The sequence below is a fragment of the Humulus lupulus genome, chromosome X (assembly GCF_963169125.1).
Source record: "Humulus lupulus chromosome X, drHumLupu1.1, whole genome shotgun sequence".
NCBI lineage: Eukaryota > Viridiplantae > Streptophyta > Magnoliopsida > Rosales > Cannabaceae > Humulus > Humulus lupulus.
The window spans coordinates 56,793,436-56,810,905 of NC_084802.1; positions in this window are offsets into that span (position 1 = coordinate 56,793,436).

Genomic DNA, 17,470 nt, shown 5'->3' on the forward strand with positions numbered 1-17,470 from the left:
CAACAAAATTTTTGATCAAAAAATAACTTACACTATATAAATATATAATTACTTAAGTCATCATTAAAAAAGATTATTTTCCACACAAAAAATTATATATAAAAAAATTATTACAATTAATATTAATGATAATTTATAACTTAATTATCAACGATGATAATATTTAAAATGTGTAATAAATGAGAAGAAAGTTTAGAGTGATTCCACCTATTAATTGACCTACATTCAATTAGTTATTTTATTGCTTATAAGTTGTCCAACCACCTGATCAAATAAATTAGAATCATTCATTTGAGTATCTAATGGTTATGAAGCCTTGAATTATAAAGAATAATGAGTTTTATGTAATATGGAGTCTCTAAAAAATGTTTGGAACTCTTCTCCCCTTATTTATAGTGGGGATTAGAGTTACATTAGGTGAGTAGTCACACATGGCTAAGATTAGCTAAACCCCAAAACCCGAGATTATATCTGACAAATATTTAGTTAAAAGAAGAATTATAAAATTACAAACAAACTGTCCAGTCCATCAGCAGGAAAACGAAAACGTCTGATCATTATTTGGGTCTAGCTGGGGCTTGCAAACAACTTCAACAATCGTGTTTATGAGTCATTCCTTTATAGTCCACGTCACTAGTAACTTTGCCATGCCTTTATCCAAAAATGTTACATTTTAAATTAAAATAAATTATTAGTTAGTTTCTTCTTTTTTTTTTGTCGAGATTAATTAATTTATTTCTAAAAATATATTTAATGAAAAAAATGGTGATGATTTAATTTTAGTGACTTTATTAATGAAAAATTATATAATTTACTTAGTTTAAAAAAAAGGGTTAAAATTTTATCACTCAATAGTGACTTTTATTTTATTTTAGTGGTCCTTTTTACAATATTATTCATTATTTATTAGCTTGTAATGAAAAATTAGTTATCTTTTAAAGAATGCCATAACATTATGTAAAAAAATTTATTTTAATGAAAATTCAGAAAAACTTTAAGTACCTTTATTATTAATTTCGACAAATAATAATATTCTTCCCATAGAATTATAACTCTTGTACTCCTGTTTTTTTTTCATGAAAAAAATTCTCAAACTATTGCAAATTAATGTGCCCCTTTGAGTGCATTTTGTTCATTTTTTAGACAAATCACTAATGTAGCACTGATGTAGTGCTACTGTGACATTATCCAAGAGTCCAGACATAAAATACATACATAAATAGTAGTATAATGACAAATTCTGAGAATATGTATATGCATTCTTAAAGTTAATAATATTTGTATGTTTAGTGTCAATAAACTTGATTTTGATTAGTTTAAGTTAGTTAAATAGACCAATATTGTACTGCAACTATATATGTGGCTAGTGGCTTGTGGCAAGGTCAGCAAACTGTTTAAAAAAATAAACAGAATGCAACTGAAGGGCACACATGCAATGACTGCTATAGTTTGGTGAGATTTTTTTCTCAAAAAACAAAAAAATTATGAGACAAAATTCTACGAGTGTCATAGTTTCGGGAAAAAAAAAACATATTTATCCTATTAATTTTAGCTATTTTACACTTATGTATTTTATTACTTGTGCTGATAAAGTTGCTCTTATATTTTATATTTTATAGGTTACACAGCTAGCTATAATAGGAGAAAGACATGTGTTATAGTGGAATTATGGAAGCGAATTTAATTATCATTCTACGTACTTTTATCTAAAATTATATCTATGAAGTAATTTCGGTATAAGTCATATATATATATAGGAAGAGTATTGGCTTCTTGTGAGTTTGTTACCATGATGACAGCACCAATATATATAGCTTATTATTATTTAGTGATCTCAGTATAAAAACAACATCATATAAATATATATATATTGCTTATCAAATAACAATAATACTACGCTGGATAATATTAGTTGGTAATTCATTAGTAGCAATTAATATATGACTAAAACATAATAAGCACAGGAGAAGTAATGATTTAAGTATTTCGAAAACCGAATGATCATGAACATGATCATCGCGCGGCCAGTCGTTTAATTAGATATAGATGTGAATAGAGCTAGAACTTAAACTGCCCACAATAATCAATTGAACTTGATTCCATTAATTAATCATTATGTTTCTCATAACATTCTGTTCCAAGTTTTCCTTTTATATATTAAGTCATAATATCTATCATATCATATATATTTGATCACAAACTAATCAAATATCTACCGGCCCGGCCATCATCATTATCATCATCACAATCTCTCTCTCTCTCTATCTCCCCCCCTCTCTCTTTCTCTCTCTCTCTCTCTCCCTCTCTCTCTCTGAGCATTAATTAAAAAAAACATAGATATATATATATATATGTCAATTGCTTAGTTTAAAGGTTGAAAATTTAACTAGAGAATGTTCCATATCTTCAATTTAATTTCAACCAATAAATCATGTTGTTCCAATTCAAATGACTTAATATGCAACGACTTGAGTTTCGGAAAGTGATAATATATATAGATTACGAACATGGTTAAAGTACTACGTAACCAGTTACCACAATGTAAGCGTCTAATAGAAGAAACTTTTACTTTTAAAGAGAAGAAATCAAATTAAATTGATGTACGTACTATATATATATATATGGCTTGAGAATATGATTGCAACCTTGATTTCATGTGTGGACAACATATAATGATGAATGGCCTCAGGGCCCTTTGCACTTTCTGTATATATAAAGAGAAAGGTATAATAAAGACAAATTGATAATTTTATTTAGCTAGAGGGTTTTTGTGCATGTTTGTTCTTATTATTTTTACAATTATTAATTATTTAAATTTTTTTTTTTAAAAAGTCTCTTTCAGACATACTTGAAGAGTAGAATCTAGCACACGATCCCATTTTTAAGACTCTTCCTAACACGCCATCCATCATTTTAAATACTAGCTTTATCCGCTAACCTTTAAGAATAAGCTGGGAATTGATTAAGTTACCTTTTATATATATATAAATATATATATTTATATTTCATTACTTTTTAATATGTGTTGTGCATTAGTAATGGCTGATAATTGCTTCTGTTCCTCTGGTCATATATTGCATGTAAACAATTAATTGTTAGATATTTCCATGTTGATGAGTAACTAACCCCACCTTAAACTATGTCCAACTATGACTTAATTAATTAATTGAGTGAGATTGTGTGAGATTTATGTGTAATAACAAAAAGTTTATTAATATACCTTTATTCCATAGTTGATGATATTGACTAAATATATATACAAGCAGACGGAAAATCCCTTTGATTTTGCAATAAAATAAAATGGAAAGGTAAAGTCGGTAGATCGCATCAGAGAGTGATGATTTTACTAGATTCTGTTCGTGATATGTATAGTTGATAAGGATGGACCCATTCTACAGAGATTAGAATTGAATTTTCTGTAGTGTTCACATTTTTATGGGGAATATATATATAATAAGTTTTCTTTTCCCACATTAAAACAAATTTAAATTAGAATTAATGCCAATTCATATCGCGTGTTAATTCAATAAATTGTGTTCAAAGTACGTGTTACTGGTTTAATATATATTATATGTAAGTATTATTATATCTTATTTTTTAATGCTCTTACTTTATTAAGTAGTTAAGTTAGCATATCAAACAAATTTCAAATATATATAAAAATGTTATTATACATTTAAAAAATTAAATAAAATTCGTCAACTAAAGAATTGAGTTAAGTTTCTGTGTGATGTCACAAATTGCAATCCTTAGACAATGTAATCTTACGAATTGTAGTATAATATTATTATTGGTGACAAGACATATATATGTTAAGAGCATTTACTGTGAGGCCTATGTGATAACAGCATTTCAATGATATTTTCTTGAGGTAATAATTAATGTCTATATATCATTGTGAAAAAAATAATTATAAATTAGTGTGTGGTTGACTTAATTTCATAAATTTGTATATGTAGTATGACAAACGAATTTCATTGGCTATTTATACACCGACCAGCAAAATAGTTTTTTCTGAAGAAAAAATCGCACAATGTGATAGCGATGACCAATTTCAATGTTACCGTGCATCAAACTTAATTAGATACGAGTTTTTTAAAAAAAATAAAAAATAAAATAACTCAAAAGTTTAGTGTAAAAGATTAATTTGTCATCAGTCAATACTCAAGTCAACATTAGGTGAACGACTTTGGCCTATATATTTGTTTTTATTTAAACTCGTTGCATAGGTATTGAAATATTGTGAGGGATAATGTGAGTAGAATATGTTTAATTACAAATCTTGAATGAGGATGTCTCGTGATTGTGATTAATGAGACTCTAATTACACTAATCTCTAAAGTTACTAAACCTTCGAAGGTGGGGTACTACGTACCAATTTGTTTCTGTAATGTGGATCTATATAGAATTGTGGCGAAAAATTGAAGTATTTATTGGAAAGGTGACCTCAAGCTCCCACAGTACTTCTGTGAAGGGAAGATCGATTCACGATGATGCTCTTATTATTGATTTGGAAGGCTGAATGCATTTGATGAGGAAAGAATAGATAATGGATTAAAGATTGCCCTTAAACTTGACATGTTGAAGGCTTATGACGGAGTAAAACGATGTCTTGTAGAATCAGTTTTTCTCAAGCTAGGATATGATAAACAATATAAGTTAAAAAGATAATCATTTACTCGGTTTCCTTTGCCTTTCTGATTCAATAATGAAATTTCGAGATGAAAGTTCTTTCCTCAAAGTGGATTATGTTAAGGTGAGGCTTATTAATAAAGTTTCTAAGCCATACAAAAGTGCGATGTAATAAACACTGGCGTAAAAATAAGGTTTGTAAGCCACACTTTGAATGCCCTAATGACAACTTATTAATACTTTGAATAAATAAGGTTTCACCTCCCATAGCAGCAAGTATTCTGTATTGTGATCGTGCTTCTACAATGTGGCAAGACCTTCATGATCGGTACTATCAGAGCAATGCCCTCGGATTTATCAACTGAAGCAATCCATCTCCAACATCAAGCAAGGGGGCACTACACCAAACACTCATTTCCATAACACATCATTATAATACAATTTAAAAAGAGTTATTGTATATTAGGAAAGTTTCCCACGCGGCAAATGAAAATAAAAAAGCGCCAAATATGCCTAAGTTTTTTCTACAGTAGACTCCCCTTTCCCATGTACCCATTTCCCGTATACCCATTTCCCTTGTCTCATTTTCTTCTCTCTTTCTCTTCCTGGTATACCCATTTCCCGTGTCTCATTTTCTTCTCTCTTTCTCTTCCTGGTATACCCATTTCCTTCTCTCTTTCTCTTCCTGCTATACCCATTTCCTGTGTCTCATTTTCCTGAGAATTCTGGTGCATGTGGTAATAGAGCGCGGGAGAATGTAGATCGATTGGATCTCAACAAGCCGGTAGGAGTGAGTTACACTTCTCTAAGGTGGGTGGGCAACGAGTAACGAAATAAGATCCCCTGCCAAGAAACAAGTAAAACTCAAGCTTATCTGGTAAAGTATGCTTCTCTATTATTTTGTTATTTGAAATTTTGACTATATTTTTCTTGAGAATCACTGCATTCACGAGCCATGTTTTCTGAATATATATATAAATATAATCTTTGACATTTCCCTCACTACTCTCCCTCATCTCATTCCCTAAATCTCTCATGACAAGCTTATTAACAAGCTTATTTTCAGTATGATGCTGTTAGGTTGAGGAGAACATTTGCAAGTTTGCAAAGAAGGGTCTTTTTCAGAACAGGAGTTTTTTAAAAGCTGAAAAACGGAAGAACCAGTCAACCCGCGGAGTTGAACACAACACTGACTTCGGCCAGGTTCTTCTATCAATCTCCTGGCCCTTGCAACACTCCTTGTTCAGATCAGCTTCGTCATTTGCTAAGTTCTGGTGTGTGTTTGATATATATATATATATTAAAATCTTGTTTTAAAGTATGATCTAGTGTAACCATTTTATCTTTTATAGGTTAATAGGTCCATTATCTAAAGAGGATAAGGAGATTGAGTCTAGCTTAGCAAAATACCTCAAAGAACAGCGCAAATTACTTGGAGACACACCAGTAAGAAATTTTTAAACTTGATTTTTGTTTCAGCTTAAATTTTTCTAGGTTTCCCAGCTTAAATTTTGTTTCATGTACTGCTTGTATTATGATTTGGTAGATAAAGTCCTTATTTGTCACTATGGAACCACTTACTTCATCCCTATGGAAGCATATGTGTGCTTTATGTGTTTTTTTTTTGGTAGGTGCATATTTATGTATATTTCTTGTTTAGATGCTATGGATTGCTTGTTTCTTTAATAAATGAAAGTCTTTTGTTCTTTAATAAAGGAGAAATATAGTTATGAGTAGCCCTTTTTATTAAAGTCTTTTTATTAAATATAGATGCTATGGATTGCTTGTTTAGGTGCACTCCAGTGTCCAACCCAACAGCCATTTTTGCAGCCCAAGTCATGTAGTTATGAGCAGGAGGGCCAAATAACTTACTTTGTACTCCATATTCATTCTCAATATGAACATAATAAAAAAACAAACTTTTATTGAAAATTGACCCTTGACAATAGCTTTAGTGCCAGTAGAGCTGAACTTAACATAGATTTTTCCACTTATTTTATTAAAAAAGCACACACAGTTCTAAGCTGGTTTGCATTAGAGTCACAACTTAATGTTTCCCAAAACAGTTACTGTTCACATGTATTTGCAATTGCAAAGAAATCAGAACTTGAAGTTCAAAAGCTTTACAAGACTCAAATCCTCATACCTGAGATAGTATGATGGGACCTCCTTGAGACTCAAATAAATGTTCACTCTTCATCATCCTCACAATCTTTTCAGTGAACCCTTGCATTGCATTATGAAAACACCATAAGAAATTTAGTATAAAATTTGTACTAAATAATAATAAAACATATTAATTTTTTAAACTGGGCGTGCAATAAAATGAGTGAAGGAAACCTGAAAAGGCTCATTGTCTGTTCTGAAGCTGATACCAGGAACATACTTTAGCCAAAAAAATCACAGTTAGAAATTTTTAAGGGTCAAAGTTGTGAATTAATCTCAATTATTAAAATTCAAAGATGAACAAACATGGTCAAAGTTACATTAAAGAGAAAAGTGTGCATAAAGACAACTTATACAAATATCATTGACATATTCATGGAATATTTCAATGATGAATTATTTTTATTCAATTGTACTAAATCGTAATATTTATGTTCAGCTGAAACTATTGACCCCTTCTCTGTGTTTGTGATAATTCGTTGAGGTGTTTCTTCTTGTGTTCTTGTTTTAGTTTTTATGTTATGCATAGATAGCTTGATTTGAGACCCATCTGGTTTGTTATTTAATGTTATTGTGTTGTCTGCAGTGTGGGTTTTGTGTAGATTGTTGCTCTGTTAGTTTTTTGTTATTAGTTACTCCAATACAAGCCATATGATGCCCCGTTTATGTTGTAGATAGGAATATGTCTACATATATATATATTTATCGGTACAATGGTGAAACTATATATTTTTTTTTCTTGCTAACTTAGAAAAGTCAAAGATTAAATTGAAATGCTACTGGTCATAAATATGACATGGTTTGGTATTGTTAATTAGGAGTACTGAATGCAAACATGTGGGACCTCGATCAAAAGGTGAAAGATTAAATTGAAATGCTGCTGGTCATAAATATGATATGGTTTGGTATTGTTAATTAGGAGTACTGAATGCAAACATGTGGGACCTCGATCAAAAGGTTTATAAAGAAGGTTTTAATGACTTTCTGTTTAAGTTAAGAAAAAAGCCTGTGATATTTCTGGGGAAGCAGAATGCTTTTGGGAGTTGGGACAAATACTACCAAACAAGGAATAAATAGAAACCTTGTAATCAAGTAGGATTTATGCTCTATGTTTCAGAAAGACAGAGAAGAAATAAAGTTTGGATTTCAAAAACATGTTAATGACTTGAGAATAGTAGGGTAGAGTAAAGTCTGGCTTTTATATATATATATATATATGTATTGCATTGGACAGGAAATTCTACCTAGTTATATATCCCTTAGCAAAAAGGGAAAGTTTGATCAATTACACCAAATTCTACTTAGGGATTTCTAGTTGCTTTCCCACATTTAAGGATTTTCCAATGGCTTATTTGTGGTACAACATACACTGTAAACAGGAGATTACTTTTGCAAAGTGTTCAAATCAGATAATTGGCATGTCTAAGATGCTAAGTTAAAACTAACTTTTCTTGTTTTGTGCTTTCTATGAGTTAAATGAACAACTGTTAATGATAAATTGCTATAACCTTGATTGCAATATCTTCTGATAGATTAAAGAAGGTTATGATACTTTTACTTCTTCATGGATTAACATATATTGGAGTTGTGACAATAATATTATTGATTTACACAGGTATATGTAGAGGTTTTTGCAGGAGCAATGCTTTTATTAGCTGGAGCACTAGCTTGCTATGGTAAGCAATTTTCGTTCAAGTTTATCTGCTTTCAATTGTCAGAAGTTCTAGTTATCATCTGTTTCGGTGTAGGAACTAATTAGGTCATTGTTGGTTACTTTTGCTTGATGGGATGACCCAATACACAGTTTTTGTATTATGGTGTCAGAACTTATTACACTTCACAATCATTAAGTAAATTGTGCATTCCATTGATAATTAAGTTCAGCCTCCTGTTCACTAGATATTTAGTAGCTTAAGAGGAAGTTTATATCTATATATTAGCAAAAGCCAGGTAGTTCCCTCAATCCTTGTTCACTTAGATGACCCATCCTTTGGTGCCATAGTTGCATCTCATTTTCTTGAACTTTAATAGCATCAGCTTCAGCAATAGATACAGTTTACCCATTTAACACATACAATCCATTTACTTTATTCCATTTCATAACTAGCAGTGAGCCTTTAGTAATCTTTATGATGCCATTTGAAGACTTGTAGTTGTAGCCTTCATCCTCCAATGAGTCGAGAGAGATTAAGTTGTAGGCCCGAGCAAAATATAATTCATCAATCCAGTGGATCAATCTGGGGACAGATAGCTAAAGCGACCATAGTTTCCATCATCTTTTTCGCATTGTGTTTTTGTCCTTTTGTTTTGTTTCATTTTCCTTGTCATGTACTGTGTTCTACATATCTATATTATTATGTCAATCTTTTCTCTCAAACATCTTTCACTTGCTTTAGAATATGTTCTTTTAATAAATAATCTAATTGAAGGATAACATGTTCAACCTTGAAAAATGAGAAGGTTGAATCTGAAATGGTGGATGGTAGTTTATCCCAATAATTAAACATGTTCAACTTTGTTCAGTTTGTTCTTGATATATTGTCAATCCATTTTCCTCAATTTAAACCATTTTATTATACTTTATCTGATATAAGAACAGAGAAGTTGTCCATGAAAAATGTTTGGGTGCATGTGATACTCTTACCAATATGTTTGGTCTTTAATCTATATGAGAGTTTGCTTAATGTTTGGGACTATAGAATGCCCTATTTTTTGTGCAAATTACAATATTCTCTGTTATATATACACTACTACAAAAAAGGTTTTTTAGGACTCGTGGGGCGCTAGTCCTCTATTTGAGAGCCTTAAAAACTAATGTTTTTTAGGACTCGCAATGCGAGTAAAAAATCTGTGCGAGTCCTAAGGCACTCAACCAGATTTTTTAGGACTCGCGGGTAATTTTTTAGGACTCGCTTTACATGCCCTTAAAAGTAATTTTTTTTTTAAAAAAATACAGCTACAATTTTAATTTTGATTTAAAAATATATATCCATTTGAGTGTCGAATATGTATCAAAAGAATTTTGAAAAGAAAATACTAAAAAAATGGCAAAAATTTTTTACGAAATAAATTAAATTTCAAAACATGTATTGTAATTAGCTAGCTATAATATCATTCATTTTGCTCTAACCAATTGTGAAAATGACATTGCCCATTCTTCTCTAACTTCGTCAATTTCTTGAGTAGTATATGGTTTGTCGGAGGTGAACTGAAAAAAAAAGAAAACAAAAATTTAATTATAATTATATTAGTGGTAATAAATTCAAAGCATATATAAAAATTGTACTAGATTAATACTATGTAGTTGTATATTGTTTATTACCTGTTTCGACAAGAAATATTTGATATGAGGGGCATTGATAAGTACATTCTTCATCATCCTCATAACGTAATGACTATTGAATCCAATGAAGTTCACCTGTCATTCTAGTTACTATAGAAGAGAAATAAAGAGCTAGTATCAATCACTAACATAAAAACATGAAATACTTTATAAGGATCTACATTCTAACACATGCCAAATAATATGGGGATAATTGTCAATAACACTTACTTGTAACCAAAATATGAAAAAATTACATCCCGATTTCCAACAAAATGCCAATGCATGAAAACAGACATAGGAACCACAACAAAATTCTACTAACCTTATGTCTGCTTTCCTTCTTCTTCATCCACAACATATTCATCGTCGTTGTCATCGTCTTCATCAACATCTTGATTATCATATAAACTGCTTCGAGGAAACTTACTGAGTTCATTTCTGCTGTCCTCTTCACTAAGAAATTCCAGCCCATATTTTGCATCTCGGTGTTTGACCACAAGCTAGCGCAGGAAACAATCTTCCTTGTTAAGGTAATGCAGCGCTTTGTTGATGTTGGGTGTAACCATCATAGTCATTTGCATCAGTTGACCCTATAGCACGTGCAAAAGATGTCTCTTCAAGTCCAAGATAAAGAGAAAAGAAAAACCAATCAAAACAATATTGACTCTTTTATCTTTTAATTTTTCTTAAACTACAATTTTTTTTATTATAAAATTCAATCAAACATAAAACCTACTTCAGATAAATATCTTCAGATATGTTACATGTAAGTCAAATAGTGCTGGCATATTATTTGGATACTCAATGAGGCTTAAATTTTAATACTACTAGGCATTTGGCACCTTAAATTTAGAGCATCCTTCCATCACAGAATGCCAAGAATCCATCAAATACGAAGCCCTTAAACTTCAATCCCAGCTACATCGACACGTAACACAGGAAAGATTAAAGCCACTGATTTCATTGATTTCAACAATACTAATGGTTTGTTAATAATAATGGTTTGTGTTTATATGCATTGATTTCAACAATACTAGAAAGATGAATAAATGTAAGACACAAGTTACTTTAGCTTCATCATTATTCCACTTAAACTAAACAAAGCAAACACTTAAAGAAATTTCCTTGATGTGATCAAATATAGATCATTGATCTCTGTTCTCTTGGTATATATACTAATAATGAATGATCTCATAATATTACCTAATCAAATCCAAATCCAATTTTTTTTATTATGTTTTTACCATGCAATGCATGAAATCATCAAAATTTTGTGAAAAATAGGATCCAAATCACAATGAGTGATTTGGATTTTAAGATCCAATCATTCACATATATACCAACTAGAATGTGATTACCAAATTTAATGTAATAGTAAAATGATAAAATAATTCTAAATTTTTAATAGGACAAAGATATAAATTTTTGGTATCATATAATTTCACTCACATGTATACTTAGTATCTTATTATCAAACTTTGTACACAAATTAAAATAATAATTAATAGATAAGTATGCAAACATATGTAATCAATCCAAAAAAAATAATATATACTAAACTGTATATTAATATAGAAAACCAAACCATAGCTTATCTAAAATAATAAACCAAATAGTATCCAAGCACTCACACCACTCACATTACTAACTCTTTTGGGAGACAAAAGATGGGGATTTTGATTTAAATTCTAGAAAGACCTATCCTGCACTTATAATCTCGAAAGCACAAATAACATGGCATACATAGTTACTCTAAATTGAGGATCGGATTAAGAAAATTTTGTGATTAGTAGCAAAATTGAAATTCAACTTAATTATTAATTAGACGATCAAATGTTAAATATCTGGATCACAAATTTATCATTGTGGCAGTTGTCATTTTCATATTTCCACACAAAGCTAAGTACAAAAAAATCTATAGAAAATCGGGCAGCATATCCTCTAATTTACTAGCCTAGCCATCTGTCACAATTAACACCAACATGTCAAACAAATCAAACAGCACACAGGTTTTCATCCATATATCACCGCATCACACAAAATTATCATAACCTATTTCACTAAGACATGCAAGTTCTCAATCTTCCATTATCACCGCAACACACAAAATTCCCAGAACCTACTTCACTACGGATGAATATCTAAGATATTCAAACTCCACTAAAGTAATACAATTATCATTCAAAATTGTAAAATAACAAATAGTATCAATATTAGCCTATATTATTTATTTGTATATTAAAACTTGAAATTATATTATTACCTTATATTATAAATAGAAAATTATTAGCCTATATTATTTTTAGTGTTTTAAACATTCTAGTTCCCTATATTATTTATTTGTATAACCATTGGGTTTATTATTTTTATTGTTATAAACATTCTAGTTACCTATGTTATTTTAATTTTTTGTATATTAAAACTTGAAATTATATTATTACCCTATATTATAATCTGAAATTATTACCCTATATTATTATCCTATATTAAAATCTGATATTATAATATTACCAATTATAATATCTAAATATAATATAAATAAATAATATAATACCAATTACCAATTTTTAATAATATAAATAAATAAATAAATACCAATCCTATTTCTAAATCTGATATCATATATATATCTGAAATTATAATATATATATTTATATAAGCAAACAAATAAAAAAGAAGAAGCAATATTTATACCTCAACCCACGGCTGGAACCGTGAGCAACCATCACCGCCGGAGCTGAGAACCTACACCGCCGGAGCCAAGACCCTGCACTGCCGGAGAGCCTGCTGGAGCCGAGACCTGCGCCGCCGTGAGTGCTGGAACGCTAGAATCGCCGTCGACGCTGTCAAGAATGCTGGAACGTCACTGTCGTCGAGCACCACCTGCTGCCGTTCATCTCCTTCAACCTTGGTCATGCCGTTCAGCCGTTCATCTCCTTCAGTGTCGTGTGGCTACTGTGGGTTTGAGTATATGTAACCCTATAAAACCCCAAATGTGTATAGTTTTTTAAGTATATATGTAACCCGAAATATATGGCTGTTTTTGAGAGTTTTCTTAAAATATTTAAGGGCTTGCTTTGGGAGTCCTTAATACTTTTTTAGGACTCGCAGCGAGTCCTAAAAAAGTATTAAGGACTCCCAAAGAAAGTCCTTCAAATTATTAAGTAAGACACTTTTTTTTAGCCTAGTTTTTTTAGGACTCGCAAATTCTTTTAGGACACTCATTGCGAGTCCTAAAAGAGTATTAAGGACTCCCAAAGCAAGTCCTTAAAAATATTAAGTAAAACACTTATTTTTATCGCCCAGATTTTTTTAGGACTCGCATTTTCTTTTAGGACACTCATTGCGAGTCCTAAATTGCGTTTTTTCAGGACTCTCAATGAGTGTCCTAAAAACTTCATAAATATTTTCAAGGACTTGCATTTATGTGCGTGTCCTAAAAAAGTGTCCTGTAAAGGGTATTTTGTAGTAGTGATACTTAGGCAAGCAAGGCAGCATTTTTGTGAGACACTGAGAAATGAAGTTGGTTCAATCATTGGCATAACAATTGTCACACCTAGGCTCATTGGGACCAAAATCTCATGTGAACAGATAGTAATTTATCAATTATATATGTATATGGATTTATATTCAATATATTTTTTGTGATGCCTGAGTTTGTAACTTAATTTGTACTTAAATTGTAATTATGATTGGTCTGTGAAATCTGGCTAAACAGGACATAAATTTGGGATGACTTGTCCCAGAAGAGTCAGACCAAGAAGCTTCCCTCCATTTAGAAGTAGTAAGTACGTACTTTTGTTTCTCCATGTCTACCAGTCCATAACTTGTTTCTCCATGTCTACCAGTCCATTTAGAATATCACTTCTAAGTTCTTTTTTTTACAGCTTATATTCTCACTTTTCTCTTTAGTTTTAGACTTTGTTTTTCAAATTTTTTTTTCAGTGTTGAAAAGTTTTTTTTCTTTCAAAAGTATTTTTTATAATATAAAAAAAGCAATTAATATTTAAAAAAAAACACATAATTCTAATTCTCAAACAATATTTTAAAAAATCATAGAATATAAGAACTTTGTTCAGTATATATATAGAAGTATATATAAGAACTGTTATATTTAAACAACATAAATATTCAAGTTTCATTTGAAGCTGGGTTCTTCCAGTGTAGTTATTATGAGGGCCTTCTTGTGGTAGCTAGTTGATATATAATGTCTGACAACTTGTAAACATTATTATAAAATATATTCAAGAAAACTATATAAAAAAATACATTAGCACTTCACCACCAACCTCTCTTGACCTTTCATACAAACACTAAATTCAATACCAACAGCTGAACTTTGTAATGAAAATACACAAGCACGACATCTTCTACAACATTTACAAGCAAGTACTAATAATGAGAATAGAACAAGACCTTAAAATCAACATTTTGAAAAGAAAAAAAAAATAACTAAACAAAAAGAGAAAGATTAGTCAGATTCCTATTTGGCAGGACCTCCTGTAGTAATACCAATTTGCAATAAATAGATACACAAAGATCGAATAAGATAAATTTTGGATTTCAAAGGCTGTTTTAATATCTATTGGCAAATTTTAATTTTGTATTAATCTTTTAATTATTGATTATATTCTTTAGGTTGGGGATCGAATTGGCAAGGAGCATTGCAAAGGTAATTTGCAAGAGGTACGGAATTTGTTCTTTTAACTCTTATTATTAATATCTTAAAAATGTTAGAGGAGTTTGAATATCTTAAATATTCATCCATAGAGAAGTAGGTTCTGAGATTAAAATTGTGTGCTGCAGTGATAATGGAAGGTTGAAAACTTGTGTGTATTAGAGAAGTAGGTTCTAGAAAATTTGTTTGTGTGCTGCAGTGATATAAGGAAGAAAACTTATTGTGTGTTGTTTGAATTTTTTGACTTGGTATTGATAGATGGTTAGGTAAGCTTTTATATGTATAGATTAGATTTTTCACTATATGTATAGATTAAATTTTTTATTTAGTCATATTGTTTTCATTATTTCCATATGTATAGATTAGATTTAATTGCCACAACCCAAGCTAAAATCTTATATTTGATCCAACCCCAATTAGTTAGTGGCTACCATTTTAAAATCTGATTTTTAAATTAAAAACAACACTATAAGCTCTTGAACTAGAGACTATTAAATGGATAGAAAATAAACCAGCAGAATTAACAAAAAATGGTGGTCAAAACTTGTGTTTAGATAAGCCTCCAATAAGATAACTATATAAGCATTTAGATAAGCCTCCAATAAGAAAGACTTGTGTTAGAAGTTGTCTGGGCTGTTAGGTTGGGAAGATATTGTCAATTAAATTTTGGTAGCAAGAATTGTCAACCCTTCACAAACTTCCTGAGCCACAATGATAAATACTTTAACATTTCACCAATCCTTATAAGCACCAAAGAATTCTCCAGTTAAACATTACTTACCTCTCATATTACCAAAATAGTCCATACCACTTTGAAGGAAAAATTTTCGAAAAATAAGAAAATATCAAGGGACTAATCAATAATGAGAGAGAAAGAACAGACTAATCATTTGCATAGTCTTTGTATGTTGCATTGTCTCCTACTTCAACCATCACATATAAAGTTTTACGTAATCATCTAATACAAATATTATCAGTTGGCCAAGAGAACCACTACAGCACCAACATAACAAACTAACATAGAAACCAAAATATCAGTAAAGATGATAGACCCTGGAAGAGAATTACAGTACTTGAAAGAATTCCTTGTAAATTATATATCTTATTGATATCAATCGACCAAGCTTTCGAGTCCTTAGTTATATATCTCCGTGAAAGCAACTTTACTACAATTAGAAGTTACCTAAACATTCACTACCCTAACAAAAGTACAACTTAGTAATAGCATATATTGTAGAAGATGAACAAGAGAAGTAGTTTACTTGTTTCAAACCAAATAATCAGGTCCTACGTCCAAGGCAGCAGAGTCAACAAGGTCCCTATATAGTCACTCAATCAAACACCACACCTACCTCTCATTAGTACACATCTTCTAGACTTCAATGTAACCTGCAATAGACAATGCATACAACCAAGAAAGCAAAACTGACAGCACTTGTTCAAACCAGAAATTTGAACACTAAGTAACAAATATTAATTGAACTAGAGAATATTAGAACAATAATAGAATGTGAACACCAAGATATATATAGAGCTGGTTCTTCTCCTCTGCACTAATTTGTAATGGTAGTACAAAACAATGGTGTCACCCTCTTCTATAATATTTTCACTTCCCTGTACAAAGAAATCCCAGAACTCACAACAATCTAATCTCTCTTGTCTTCACACACAATACTCCAAGTTTTCTTGCTTTTGATTACAAAATGATCAGTTAACAAAGAGAGGTGACACCCTTTTTATACACACTTAACAAAAGAAAGTTAAGAAAACAGAAGTAACAAGACCTTTTATTTGGTAACTAATTTCAACAAGCTTCCTTCAAAGCGTTCAATTCTAATGATCTTGCACAAATAGTTCCACTCTTAGAGTCTCAGTATACATAAAGCCTGTCAAAACAAAGTGAGCCATATTAACCATAATAAACCATACACATTAACACCATTTTGCAAAAGAAAAAAATTAGACTGAGTTCAATTTATAATAAAGTTGAATTAAAAAAATAAGTAATCATATATATTCATATGTGTGCAAGAGAAAGAAAAGCTCAAAACTTGTTGATGAAGCATCATTGTAGACTTCATAAACATAAGTTAAGTAAAAATATAAGGTATTAGTCAATTAAATTTTGGTAGCAAGCATTGTCAACCCTTCACAAACTTCCTGAGCCACAATGATAAATACTTTAACATTTCACCAATCCTTATCAGCACCAAAGAATTCTCTAGTTAAACATTACTTACCTCCCATATTACCAAAATAGTCCATACCACTTTGAAGGAAAAAATTTCGAAAAATAAGAAAATATCAAGGGAGTGACTAGGAAGCAAAGTTCAATTTTATGATCATAAATTACCAAAAAAGCTCGGCAATAAATAGCATGTCCTTATTAAGCTAAGTAAAAGTTATTTTAAAAAACTAATCAAACTATCTCATCATAGTCTGCCCTTTATAAACACAAATTTACTATTGAGGTGGTCGTACTTTTATAAAAATATAACCACATAGACCATGTAACAAATTTATATTTAAGAAGCTAAGCATAGCCATGTTTAGTATATTTCCAGACTTAAACAAATAAATATTCACAGCCACAAAACAGCTACACATGAAACACAGAGTGCCTATGTAGGGTGTCAACTTCAGTTCACCTCACTGCCCATACCAACAGA